This window comes from Thermobia domestica, chromosome 7, assembly GCF_964235325.1.
Source record: "Thermobia domestica chromosome 7, izTheDome1.hap1.1, whole genome shotgun sequence".
NCBI classification, from domain to species: Eukaryota; Metazoa; Arthropoda; class Insecta; order Zygentoma; family Lepismatidae; genus Thermobia; species Thermobia domestica.
The window spans coordinates 188,533,659-188,549,001 of record NC_137460.1 but is presented as its reverse complement, the minus strand read 5'-3'; the positions used below and the strand labels follow the sequence as shown (position 1 = coordinate 188,549,001).

The following is a 15,343-nucleotide window of genomic DNA, read 5'->3' as shown; positions in this document are numbered from 1 at the left end:
CAAGGCTTGCATCCTGTGTATGTCCCTGCTGCTCTGAATTGTCAAAAGCTCCTCTTCAAAGGTAAGACATAAAATGTAAATAAGAAACGTGTAACATAGAATACAATATAAGATGGTACAAAGTGGTGGTGGTTTACACATACTAGTATTCAACCTTATCTGAATAACTGAATTTCTTAAATTAGGGAAATTATTTGATTATTAGTATACATATAATATGGTATTCACATTTATTTTAAACGTTCATTTAGAATAAATAATTTATATTTACTGTCTTCATTGAGCTGTATAATGTTTTGTAAGAGTAAATTTTGACCACTCTTGTATTCAATGTGGGATCAAATTATGGTTATTGCATTATGTGTTTTATTTATTTAAAAGATTTTAGATAAAGTTGATAGCCCAAAAGTTCCAGGTGCACTCAAACATTAACAAAAATTGAACCGAATATTTATTAATTCAGCCATGGCCTATATATTAAAAATATGTATCCCTGCCTCCGCGTTATGGGATGGAGAATCTCCAGCCAAGAAGGCACATATTTAGTTGAAACACGGAGACTGTTGATTTTGAACCGCCAGTGCTAACTGCACACCTACATTCATTAGTTACCATTCATGTGATAAAGTTTTTGAAACAATTGTTTTTGTAAAACGTTTATTATTTTCTGCAAGATTTAATTAATTATGTTCCCTCTTCAAAATAATGTTATATAATAAATAATATTTTAACAATAGAACAATGCTTAATCCCGCACCCCTTAGCAGTTAATACACTCTAGAGCAGCCTAATCGTCAGATAGCTATGGACTCTCTTCTTATAACTTTTACAGTGTAAACTCTCAAACTGATATAACATCTATAACAAGAGTTACACATCATATTAAATTAGAAATAAGCGTGGCTATAATAATTGCTTGTTAAGTCAGAAAGAAGTTTCTTTGATTAATATCTTATCTTCTTTCTTAAAAATTCAGGTGGTTTCACAGAAAATTCACCGTAAAGTTTACAGGTCCTTTACCAGAATGGATTTTTGAGGTGAAATTTCGGTATTTTATAGCAGTGTATCCAGCATTTGGCAAACGCTCTTTTGTGCTGCTTAAAGTTGGTAACATATTTTGAAAAATAGAATGGATATTAAGCTACACAAAAGAAAATAACTGTAAAAAATGTTTTTTTTTTTTATTATTTCTTCTGGTTTAATCGAAAATAATTTGAAGAATTATTAAATACTTTTAGTCGTACATTTCGTGGTTGGAAGCACTGACTTGAGATACTGTTGTTAGTTAGATGACAAGTGAAAGCATGTTGCGCAAATGAAAGCGTAGTCATACGATTGTAGTCTGCCTGCTTTTATAAAAGAAATACAAGACTACGTGAAGATTATAGGTAAGTACATTTCTTATTATAATTTTAAGTAGACTTATAAGGTGCGTATTGCTTATAATTGTGGATTGAAGTTACTTTAACTGTTTCATCATCATCTTCTGTGTAAAGCTTTAGCCGGTGACATCCCCGGGTTCCGCATCCGAAGTTTGATCCCCTGTTCCGTGTACAAATAATGCAGTGATGTTCAAGTCACATGTTACACAACACCACATAAGAAAAAGTATGGGTTATTCTTAAGGAGCCGCGCTTCCCATTTAGGAAAGGACGATAAACGCCATACCCTTAGGAATTATTCATTAAGATCTAGCATGTTAAAAAGTAGGTAACAGAGTGAGTTCTAATTAGTTAATGAGTGATTCGAACTAAAAGATGTGTGTGTAATCCGCTCTCGTTGTGTTTTGAAGTTTGTTTATTTACTTTGACGAGTAGCGCTTTTCAAATGTTCGATGCCACGTCGTGAATGGAACTGTGCGTGTGCGCATTGATGTAGGTGGCCCTTGTACTTAATGTATGAGTATGTATGGGGGAAATTTAACGCATATCGCATGTTCCGTGCACGTGGATACTTCTTACTGTTGCACTAGCTACAAAATTGATTCTATTTGATGTACAAGTGGTAATACAACACACAAGAAACCCAGATCACGCTGTATTCTAACTCCATATTGGAGTGTGAATACAACATGATCTGGGTTTCTTATGTGTTGTATTACCACTTGTATATCAAATAGAATCAATTTTGTAGCTAGTGCAACCGTAAGAAGTATCCTCGTGCACCGGAGATGAGAAGTAGCTGTTCTTAAGAATTACCAAAGTATGTTCGGAAAATATTCTAGTGCATGTAGGCCTAGTAGTGTTTATACAGGGGTGCCCACAAAGGGGGCTGTGACGCAAACTGCATCATGGAAATATTTGGGGGGGGTTAAAAATCTATATAAATATGTTTGAGGGAGTGTAAAAATTAATCGAAAAGATTTTTTTATGGAAGAACACCTACGGATAGACAATTAAGGGGGGGTGCGTCATGGACATGACGGGGCACCACTGGTTTACAGTCAATGTTTGTGCAAGGAAGAAAATTGGGTCTTCGTGCCGTAGAGTAATTCCAGGCTTAAAAATGTTAAAATATTGTCATTAACCACGAAATTCACTGTCACTATAATAGAAATTGTTTCTTAACAATTCCTTGGTGAGACCTTCACCGTTTTGCGTGTAAATACTGCGTCCGGAAATATGCCATAAAACCACTAACCAACCTGTATTAGGTTACCACAAAAACACGAATTCTATCTAGTCGAGTCAGGACAGAAGAGTCCGAACAATAGGAAGTGGTGCGTCCGTATCGATCAGGCGCGTCCGCGATGATAAGTACGCGCGAAAACCAGGATGTTGATGAAAACACTACGTTAAATTACATTAATTTCTTTATATTATTCACTGCGATGACAGGTTTACGCAACACTGCATTTAGGAAACTATAAGCAACAAACTGGTTTGGGGTAGCTTTTAGTTTCTCTCCCAGTCTTGCACATATAAGATCTCCAGTGATACTTAATTCTTAAAATATAGCCGAACGAGCGAAGGGGCTTAGAAGCCCGCAATGCTCGTTGTTTTCTACCTTTATGATAATTTAGACAAAAACAAGGTACTCAATTCTGGAGCCATGAAACGAATTGCTGAGATTCTAAATAGCATCCCTGGTTTTTGACAGAGGACTTGAATAAGTACTCTGATAAATAACCTTTCATGTGCTCCCTTTTCTTCGAACTATTATTGAATGTTTTAATATAACTTCACATCATACATTCTTATAAAACTCAAAATCAAAATGCCACATCCAACTTCTATCATTGAATACAGGGAAATGATTTCCTTGTTACGCCCTAATGTTTAACTCAGCATGCCTTCACTCAAAGTTGTATCAACAACACGCAGCTTTCCATATTTGAAAATATTACATTAAACTAGTTAATTTGGAATTTCACACACACAATAAATATCCATTTCTTTCCTGTAAATTTTTCATATTTCAGGTCCAACACTCCGCCACTTAACTTGGAGATCTATGTGGAGATGTTGTTGTACGTTTTAACGAGTAAATGAGAATAGTGGAGATCCGAATATAACTTCGTTTTCGTGCCTTCGTTTACCATTTGATTGCTAGGAAAAAGAAAAAGTACGTAAGGCCAGGTAAATTAACATTACTAGTTTTGTATCAGTTCTGTAAACATACTTATTTTTATGAAGAGGTTCTAATTTAATACACTGCTTTGCTGAACATTCAAAATTTATCGGACATATTGAGTTGCTGGCCATGTCATACTATTTTCATTCGCTTTGTATACCAATTATTTATTTTTCATCTTATCATTCCAATTTAGTCTTTTAAGGATTTATGGTAACTTTTGTTACCATAGCTTAGTGATGTCTTTAACCGCTCATTTAGGTTCTATAACAGGTATTTAAACCGGGTTTCTTTATTGGTCAAGTTAAGCATGGACCAAAGAATACCCCAGATGCATTTTGCAACCGGATGGTCAACTTAGCGGTGCCAAGTGGGCGCAGAGGGGCGTGACATTTCTTAAGGCAAATTTTAAAAAAAAATTACGCCCCTAGTTTTAAAGATAGCAGATTGAAATTTTCCATACGGATTGTGTGTACCTTTGAAAGGTCCTTACGTCAGCCCTGGCCCGAGAGGTGAAACTATTCCGAGGAGGTGATTTTTTCAGAAAAATTCCTGTTTTTCCCCGAATTTTTCGGTTCAGTTGTATGATACGAACATGTGAGTGCTACCGTTCATATGAGTAACCGTTTTCGGAATGACTACCAAGACATGGTGCCTGTATTAGATAAAACGTTCAGCACCACTAATGTGGAAACGGTTGGAGACAAATGAACAGAATAACTCCTGTACGAAATCACAGAGGATATTTATCATTGCACAGCTCGAGAATGATGCAACAGAGGAAAAGATGATTAAAGTAAAAGTGACATAATGCAAAGGAAGAAATTTAATTATTAGAAAATTATCCTTCTGACCTCCCTCCGTAAGTGGGTGAAGATGGGAATGAATGGTAAATTCTCGAATGAGAACCCCTCTTTTACTTCCAATAGGTATGGTTCGTCTGAAACATTTGTGTGTACAAGTGGCTGGTGCTGTAATGAATAAAAGTAATGTGAAATTTGGTTTGAAGGGTAACACCTATTGTGTTGCAAAGTGTAATTTGATGGGTAAAAAAGGAACAACTGAAATGCGAAGCAAAGGTTTTAACCTTTAAACGCCCGTTGATGCAGATGCTACGTCATGCCTTTAAACTTTAATAGTCACTCTTTATATCCTTTATTAATCGAGAAAGATCATTTTGGTATCAAAGTGTTTCTGAAGGAAGAAGGTTTTTGCCAATATGCATTTTATGTATGTGGAGGCTATCAGGCCAGAAGGGAAGGATAAAGTTCGTTTTTATTTTTATTTTATTTATTTATTTTTTATTTTTTTAATCAGGTTTCTAGAGCCATTCCTTCTTGGTGGTACACTCACAAAAATTGGTATGTGAAGCAATAAAGCAAAACTGAGATTCTAATTTGCAATTCAACGTTCCTCCTGCTTCACTCATTCAAGAAGGAAGGTTAGAGAGATAATTTTGTAGGAATTAGATTTATCCCTTTGCATTATGGCACTTTTACTCTAATCATCTTTCCCTCTGTTGCAACAGTCTCGAGACGTGGAATGATAAATACCCTCGGTGATTTCCTATTCGAAATTTTGTTCTGTTCATTTATCGTTAATTGTTTTCATCAGTGATGTAAATTTTCTGGAAAATTTTCCGATTCATAAAAACATACTCCATTTATTCCTACATCGTTGTGTAGCCGTAAATTTATTTGTAATAAATATTGTCTGAAAAAAGTTTCATGAAGTGAACAGCTAACGATTCTTCATTTCTGCAAAAATATTTCAAAAACGTTAATGTATTCTTCCCTCAAAATTCCCCTTTGATCTCACAAAATCATATTTCGTTAAATTAATACGCGTAAGACGATGTCTTCTCATAGCTTTAAACACAATAAAAATCAAAGCATTTCTTCTTATTTTCTATTACAAAAATAATCTTCATAAGGAACTGGAATTTTGTGTAGTTCTTTCATTACAAAGGCAGGCGTATATGTGAAGTAATAGTGGAATTTTCGGTTTTTGAAATAATTGATTTGAAATAATTGCTGTCTAACTTTCCTCTACAGAAACTCAATTTTATAGCTCAACGTGCGGTTAAATATAATGGAAAATTTTCCACTTAACATCACTATACATAATATTCAAAATTCCTGAGCTATGAAAAGTTTTCCCACTTTTTTCTACATCATAATGAACATTTTCCGATCCATGAAAATTCCTTTCACTTATTTCTACGTTGTTTTACTTCTTGCTTCAAAATAATGAAAATTTTCCTACTTATAAAAAGTTGTTCAATTTTTCCGTACACGACAGAATTTTTTTCAATTCATGAAAAGTTCTTTCACTTGTTTTACATAGTACCGGAAATTTTATAAGCTATGAAAATTTTCAGATTCTTTAGACGATCTTCCACTTTTTAACGTTTCTATGCATAAAGTCACTCAATTTTATGGTTAATGAGGAACTGATACTTGATCACTGATATTTATCTAGAACAGAAAATTTTCCGGAAAAATTTTGGGGAAAATTTTCCACCTCACATCACTAGTTTTCATCCTATGGACACTGGACGCTTTATCTGATACAGGTACCATGTCTTGGTGGTAATTTTGAAAACGGTGACTCATACGAAAAATATGTTGCCACAGCACTCTTTAGTTTCTAAAGATCTATCGAACGAGGTATAAATCGACCCATGCTTCCATTTAAAATTTTGAAGTTAGGCCCTGGTCTCCCATGAAGAGAGGCTCTGGTTTCACCGCAACAATACCATTCGATGTTCCTTTTGATGTTTCCTATTTGAGTTTTTGTTTGGTGCATTTGTGTTCAACCATTTTCATATTAGTGGTACTTGATGTTTTATCTGATACAGGCACCATGTCTTGGCGTCCATTTTGAATACGGTGACCGATATGAAAAATCTTTCGTCACCAAGCTTTTTAGTGTGTACAAGATCAATCGAACGAGATATCACTCGCCTCATGTTTCTATTTAATTTTTTTAAAATTTGGCCCTGAATCCCATGAAGGGCGGCCCGGGGTGGCACCGCAACACGACCATTTAATGTACCCCATGGCGTTTCCTATTTAAGCTTTTGTTCAGTTCATTTATGTTCAATCGTCTTCTAGATATTTCAGTGGAAAAACTTAACTGGGCCACCCTATAGGCCTATATATATATAAATGGGTTACCTTCAGACTTTCAAAATCTCTTCCCACCCTTAGTTTTCAAGATATACAAGATTGAAATTTTGCACACGCATTATGTACGTAACTGCGTATTTTTCAAATATTTTCATATACCTACCTGAACTCAGGCCCGGGCCATAGAGGTGAAAACATTTTGAAAGAAAAATATTTCAAAAAAACTCTTTGTTTTTCCTGATTTTCTTGTTTCTGGTTTATAATACGGATAAGCGAGTGATACCGTATATATATATATATATATATATATATATATATATATATATATATATATATATATATATATATATATATATATATAGGTATATATATATATATAGGTATGAACCATGATCCTACGATAAATAGTAAAGAAGTAAGGAAGCAGTAGCTGTTAGACTGAAAGTCTAAAATTTACCTAAAAAAATGGAAATCCTAATTTTCTTATATAAATTTTTTCTTTGTTATTTTCAATGTTCCGAAAATGGCACAATTTATCAATATGTGTATTACTCCTCAATCCTTATTCTTAATCTTAATGTAAGTTTTAGTGATTGTCTGGTAGTGTTGATTCTAAATATAACTCTTGAACTTTAACAAATAATTTTCTATAAAATAAAAGGCTTTTTTAAAAAAAAATATTCGTATCTGGATTTATAATTAATATTTTTTTAAATCGTGAAATACTGAAAAATCTCATAGCTATAATATGGTAAAGTTGGCAATTCGTCTATAAAAGTGAATACATTATTTGAAATATTTACAGCTCATAATGAACTGAATTGCATCTTTGATAACTTTGTTTCTTTCCTTATTACAAAACAGTGGCACGGCGTGGCTCATTGACAGCTGTTACCATTTAATTACTCTGTGTCAACATAAAACTTTGGTTTACTAACGTTATGATCCACTCGTTTTCATTACGGTCTGTACGATGTAATTTGAAATCATTCCTAATTGAGAGCTGTAGTGGCATCCTTTTACATTTTTTTTTTCTAAAATTTTGCCCACAAAACATCAGACACTACATGCCATATTTTAATGATTTACTTATTTATGCACTTATTCAGCGGTCGAAGTGAGATGGTATGCGGTGCAGTGTTGCCAATTCGGGGGAAAAGTCGCTAAGTCTAGGGGATTCGCATTCCAGGACAGCGACAAAAAATAATTTTTCCGATTAGCGACTTTTTTGGTGATTTTGGAATGATGATTTGACGACTTATTTACAAATCTAGCGACTTTTGTATTGCGAACAACTTATCATAAAATAAGTACTATTAGCTCGAATCAGATCAGATATATGTTTATTTTCCTTTGCTTGTTTGAATCAGTGCAGATGTTGACGAGCTGGGAAAGTACATAACATTTATCTCTATATTCCCGCTTTGATTGCTGTTATCTCTTACCTTCTAACGGGGACCAACTCCAGCTTTTAATGTCCTTTAGTTTACAGAGCTTCCGTTTAGAAGCACAAATATTTCAGAATGCGTTTTCGAAGCGTTACCCCCGTAACGAACGCGACCAAAGTGGCTATTCGGTAATTTTTCCTTCTCCAGAGCTATAAATCATACTGCTGACCAGTCACTGTTTCCAGGTCTTTTTTTGCCAGGTCCAGGGCTATACTAGCAGAGTACCAATACTCTGCACAAAGCATCTTCCAAGCAGCTGTTTCTTGGTAAAATTCCCTTTGCCTAGCAACATGTCTTTCCTTTTTTCCCTTCCTTTGGACATCTTTTAAACAGTAGGCGGTTTATTGTTCCGAAACGCACCAAATACGCTCGAGTTGACGTTTTCTCCGCGTTTTTATTGCTTTCTCGTTTGTGATTAGCCACCCCCATTTAAATACATGGTCAGCGTATTCCAAGCGTACGCATGAGTAATGAAAACACGTGGCGAACGCCTATGATTAGCCATGGGCTAAGTGTCTGTTCTCGGTAAATCCTTTTCTTTCAACTTTTAGAAAATTGACTTGAACTATCGATTTTGAAAAACTTCCCTTTCTTTTAAGCCCAAACGGAAACATGACAGCAGAAATTTTTGGAAAGTGTTGCTACTTTCACTGCTACCTTCTCACTTTAGGTAGTGTATAATTATAACGAAGGGGAGGGATGCATGTGCACCTTTGCACCCCCCGTAAATCCGGCCCTGTATATGAGTCTTCCATATACGTTCTTTTAGTGTATATAGTATCATGGCTTGAATTGATCACGTATTTTACACACACACACAAACATATATATATGTGTGTGTGTGTGTATGTGTGTGTGTGTGTGTGTGTGTGTTATATAATATAAAAAATTCAAAACTCCACGAAATTTTTTTTAGCGACTTTTCACCCAAAATTGGAGTCATTTCATCTTCTATTTAGCGACTTTTTGGATCAATTTGTTGGCAACACTGATGCGGTGATATCCCATACCACCTCTGGTTTTTCAATGATCAAGACATGGGTGCTAACATACCTTTAATAAATCAATTTTTATACTCAGTAATTGACAAATATTTTACACGTCAAAGATTTTATTTCTTACGTAAAAATAATTTCTAAATTGGCAACATCAACATTTTCATTACATTTTCCCTATCTTCTGGTTTTAAAATGAGATGTCTACTGAGATGTTCAAACCTTGCTCCTACGCCTGAACTCGCGTTGGTAGTGTTGGTTACATATAAGGGTCACATGACAGAAAGGAGTCACTCATGGGCCGAATCCAAACAAAATGCAGTGTATGAGGCGACTCGTTTAAACTGAAATCGGAAAGTATTGTTGAGTTCGCCGAGATTTCTTTTGTCTATGGTAAAGAAATACATAACTGAGTTCGGTATTTACGAGAAAAAATATAGTTTATTGAATCAAAAAAAGAATCTTTTATTTTGCTTAAGGGTTAGGTTACTGTTTGGTGTGTCAAGAATATTAAATTGATGGAGCTCATGTACTTTCATTAAAACGTATTTTTGCGTCTTTTCAAAAATTGGATAATAATCTTCCGGGGTCTGCAATACGTCAGTCGAGTGGGGAGCCCGGGAGTTAACCCGCGGGAAATTGTTTTTAAAAATTGTTACAAAAAATCCCTTTTAGAACAGTTTCGTGTATAATTCTCTATATATAATACAACATATGGGAATATGTATATATATATATATATTTATTATTATTCGCAAAAAGTTACAGGGGTGGGCAAAGCCTCTCCATATCCCACCCGTAACTAGGGAAAGTTATCCCATGGTTTCGAGTCACTATGTAAATAGAAATGCAATATTTTATTCAACATACTTTCACAGTATTTCAATATTTAGATAGTCGGTATGTCGAGTGAAAATCGTAACAAAACATACCACCTCTGCTTTTTTACACTTCGAACACTGCATTTATTCAAATGTTTTATTATAAATAACTTTTTGCTGAAGATAGAGCTAATATGTGATGAAATATTAGATGAGACTAGCATCAAAGTCCACTGTTTTAACTATCTATCTTGATTCTATACTGTTGCTTAGTGTATTTGAATAACTGACCTTGACTCAATGACATGATTCGATTTTATAAAAAGAGTGTCATAACGTTAGTAGATTTCACTTGAAATTTTATGATTAGAAGGAATAAATATTGCAGAAAGTTAAGAAATGTAGGGCGTTCATTTTTATGTAGCCAAAATCCACTCGTGAAATCCTCTCACCTAAACAATAAAAGAGGCCATATGAACATATGGCGAACAACGAGTTTTTTCAAAGTTACGACATGCCGAAATCGAGAAAATTGTAACTTTGAGGTTGCCCAGCCTCAAGGAGTGGAAGAGCGGAATCTATACCACAGCCCCCTCTCTAAAATCCGTTGCGCAGATACGTCCCAACTCCGAAACGTAGTTATTTACTTAGCGTACTAGTTGCTCTAATATTTCTTTAATCGACTTTGATAGCCCTCATAGTTTTCAAGCTAGGCAGCTTCAAAGTTACAATTTTCTCGATTTCGGCATCTCGTAACTTTGAAAACAACGCGTTTTTCGTCATATATTTATATGGACTTTTTTTTTAGGTGTGAGGATTTCACCAGTGGATTTTGGCTACATAATACATGTATATATACGCATAATAAATTTTAATATCAAACAAAGACTTTCCACTTACCAGAATAATTAGCAGTTTTCCTTCTGCAGAATTCCTATGCAATAATTTCTCCATATTTCTGCCTATACTTTAATTAAATAAAGGATTTAAGAAAAACTAAGTCGTTTACTGGTAAATTAAAAACAAAGTAAATAATTAAATAAATAAAAGTAAAAGAAATACAAGCTCCAAACTAACTACCTCACTTCTTTAACATGTAGGTTAAATTTTATAAGTTCTTGCAGCTTATTTTGGTAAGTTATTGCATCGAAATCTATATATAAAAATGAAAGTCACTATGTTTGTGACTTCGTACCTCTTGAATCATCCGACTGATCTCAATCAAATTTTTAACATGGATGAGGTTCAGGCCTGAGAGTGTTTTTAACATTTTACTTTTGACTGTACAACATAGGGTAGGGAGTGGGGTATATATATATATATATATATATATATATATATATATATATATATATATATATATATATAACTCTTGAACACCCGACCGGTCTCGATCAAATTTGCCACATAAATGAGGTTCAGACTACGGGTATTTTTTATCATTTCACTTTGATGGTCCAACTTAGGAGGAGGAGAGAGAGGAGATATTTGAAAATGATCGATAATGACTGATTTTAAAAATAAAAATGAAATGAAATCTTTGAGTTTTACGTCCCACGCTTATGCCGGTTAGGCTAAAGGAGACGGTGATGATGAGTAATGAATGAAATGAAGAAAGTGGGAGGAAACGGGAGAACCCCAAGAAAACCCACGAACACGGTGTTTGTCCATCACAAAGTTCACTTGGCGGAGGCTGGGATTGAACCCGGGACCTCAAGCACCAGAGTTGAATGCTCTACCACTGAACCACCGCGGCCCCTTGACTGATTTTAATGTCCAATCCATAGTTTTGGGGTCGTTAAGATAAACAGTGACGTTTCTGATGCCATTTAAATCCAAATTCAGACCCGCTACCTGCTGGGGAGGGGAGGGAATATATTTTCAAAAATGATAGAAAATTACCAAAATAAAACATATTCTTCTCATGCGAAAAACGGGTATTCTGCTAGTTATGAATGTGTCTGGAAATAAAGTTAAGTGAAAATAAACGTGTATTGTACCATTTAACACATAGACTTCATAGTCGATGTTCCGGATGACAGCTATTCAAAATGTACATGTATCAACACAGAATTCTTCATAGGTATGACAGAAAGGAATATATTTGAGACCCGGGTTCAATTCCCGGCGAGAGCTCATGTGGTTCGTATTCCATATTAATCATCTAGAGCTCCTCCGTGGCTAAACGGTTGGCGTACGAGCCTGTGGCGTGGGAGACCCGGGTTCGATTCCCGGCGGCAGCTCATGTGGTTCGGATTCCACGTTAATCAGTAGGTCCACGTCTCATGTAGCCTTGCTGCTGAACGGGACGTTAAACTCAAAATCAACTCATCAACTCCATATTAATCAGTAGGTCCACGTCTCATGTAACCTCGCTGCTAAAAAGGGTCGTTAAAGTCGAAATCAACTCAATTCAGGAAGGAATATGGGCAGTAAGGCAAAGGGTATTCCAGAAACGATAAAGAGAACGATTATACACTTTCAGGCTTGTCACGAAAACACAAGTCAATGATATTAAAAGTTCTACACAGAACGAATTCATTCATTATGAGGAATGTTTATGAATAATTTTCTATAAGCATGAACAATCCTAAAATGGTCTTGACAAGGGAACTAGAACAAAAGATGAGACACAATAATCAACTGTCATTTGCAGCACAAACTCTAAACTTTTCAGGTTGAATGCTACAATACAGGTTTATTTTCACACAATTTTATTTCCACACACATTTATAATTTTGGAACACTTGGAAAAACGTACCAAAACTAAATTTGCAACTACTTACTGAAAATTAACCTACATGCCAAAGAGAGTGTAATTAGTTAATATATTTTTATTTATTTATTTATTTTGTTATTTTACCAGCAAATAACTTAGTTTAAAATTCCGTTATTTTATAGAATTGCTTGTAGCATATAGATAAATTGTTCTATTGGAACTCTTGTTAGTGCTTTGGTAAAACAACTATTAAAAGTATGAAAAAAAAAACAGGATTAGTATGAGAAAGATAGAAGAATGAACTATTAGTTTTTGGAGACTTATAGCAAGGCAATCAGCAATAGGAAATACATTGAATTTCTCACGTTATTCAGAAGAGGAAGATTGGAAAAGTTTAATAATAGTCGTTCTTTGAATGTGTTTTATTAAGGAAAGAAGAAAGGGATTTAAAGAGTGCAGCTCTTATTACTAATAATATCGAGTTATTCATACTTATTTCTGTTACTAGAAGGATGTTTTTAAATTGATATTTCTGTACTTCAACAATGGATACCACGTTACGTAGTGTTTTAATGAAGATGGGAGCTCCTATTGAAAATTTCGGCAAGTACTATATGACTGACGTATACCAAGATTAATCCAAGTTGGTAACGTTTCTCTCTTGTTGCATTAGCTACTTGGCCATAAGAACTAAGTTTGCACAACTTGTGCCGAGCATTTATGGTGAATAGACCTTGATACATTGTGAGCGTAGTGATGGATGATTGCAATTTCTAAAAACAATACACTTAAACGGTCGGCGATGGATGATTGCAATTCAATAGAACAATCCACTTAAACTGTCGGCGATTTACGCAGGCCAAAATATGAGGTCAGCCTGGCTGCTTTTGTAGTCGGCAACGTTCCGTCACAGTTCTACTACACTGCAACAACCGACGTAACTGAGTCTGCTTTTAATAATAGGTTAAGTCTCCTGAACCAGTTACACATCTTTGGCATCCATCAAGTTTTATGACATTGGAAGCTCTTGAACTCTCGCCCATTCGTTATGATTATTGACGCTGTTATACTAATGTATTCTAGGCGTAGATAGATAACTTTGTAACTGAAAAACACACTTCTTGAATTTGATACCACTACTAGGTGAAATCTCTAGTAATAATGATAATACACTATTTCTTATTACCTTTTACACTGCGAAATTATTAATTGCTTTCCAGATATCCAAGTCTGTTTTGGAGACTACATTTATATGTTAATTATTATCTTAATCCACAGTTCCTATACGAGTGAAATAATGCAAAATGCAAATGGCTAGTGTTAAGAAAACAAAGCTCAAGTAAATTTATAAAATAGTCAATGCAAAAGTATCTGAATAACTCATAGCATTTTTATGGAACTGAGAAGAGTTTGTCTAAAAGAATCAAACAGAAAAGGAAAATGTAATGATACTTATGATAAGAGCTTCATAAGCTTGATATTGCGCCGAGATATATATACAACTCAATTTACAGCTTGAAATAAACAAAAATTGGTTTTCTTTTTTTCTCCAGCTTCAAAATACATTTGTTTCTGATTTCAGGTGTTTTCTTGGAATTAATCCATAAATTGAAGGGTCTAGGTCAAAAACCCCCACACTCAAGAAATGTCAAAACACCCACACAAACGGTCATAACCCCCACACAAATGGACAAATCTCCCAAACGCACGAACGGTCAAAACCCCCACACTCAAGAAATGTCAAAACGCCCACACGATCGGTCATAACCCCCACACAAATGGACAAATCTCCCAAACGCACGAACGGTCAAAACCCCCACAGCCAAAACCCCCACACTCAAGAAATGTCAAAACGCCCACACAATCGGTCATAACCCCCACACAAATGGACAAAACAGCCACACATAGCAACGGTCATAATCCCCACATAAATGGACAAAACTCCCACAAAATCGGACAAATCCCCCACACTCTGAAATGATCGTCATTTCACGTCTTTGTTGCGGCTCTTTATGACGCCCAAGAAGAATAGTTGCAACATCAGTTTAAGTGGAATAAAAAATGTTATTAAAAAGTACAAGGGCAATACATGAGTATAGGGGGTTTTGTCAATTTGTGTGGCAGTTGTGACTATTTCTGCATGTGGGAGTTTTGTCCATTTGTGTGGGGGTTTTGTCCATTTATGTGGGGATTGTGACCGTTGCTATGTGTGGCTGTTTTGTCCATTTGTGTGGGAGTTATGACCGTTGGAGGTTATGACCGACTACCAGTGTGGGGGTTTTGACCGTTCGTGCATTTGGGAGATTTGTCCATTTGTGTGGGGGTTATGACCGATCGTGTGGGCGTTTTGACATTTCTTGAGTGTGGGGGTTTTGGCTGTTGGGGTTTTGACCGTTCGTGCGTTTGGGAGATTTGTCCATTTGTGTGGGGGTTATGACCGTTTGTGTGGGCGTTTTGACATTTCTTGAGTGTGGGGGTTTTGGCTGTGGGGGTTTTGACCGATTCCCAAATTGAATCCAAAGCGAGAGAAGATACAACATGATGCATCCAAGGAGTAGCAACCTTTTTCTTCCATGGAGGATTATCAACTGATAGAATACTAGATCTTCACCTTCATGAAACAACTCAGTACGAAGATTACACTCATACATATGAT

General features: G+C 35.3%; 1 long non-coding RNA gene across 1 annotated transcript; it reads left to right on the top strand.

The window, feature by feature from the left end:
* Window positions 1-1,309: 1,309 nt before the first annotated feature.
* Window positions 1,310-14,358, top strand: LOC145688986 (uncharacterized). Its single transcript, XR_014132049.1, has 3 exons — window positions 1,310-1,388; window positions 3,422-3,564; window positions 14,270-14,358. It is a non-coding gene; the product is annotated as an uncharacterized LOC145688986 (long non-coding RNA).
* Window positions 14,359-15,343: the final 985 nt, after the last annotated feature.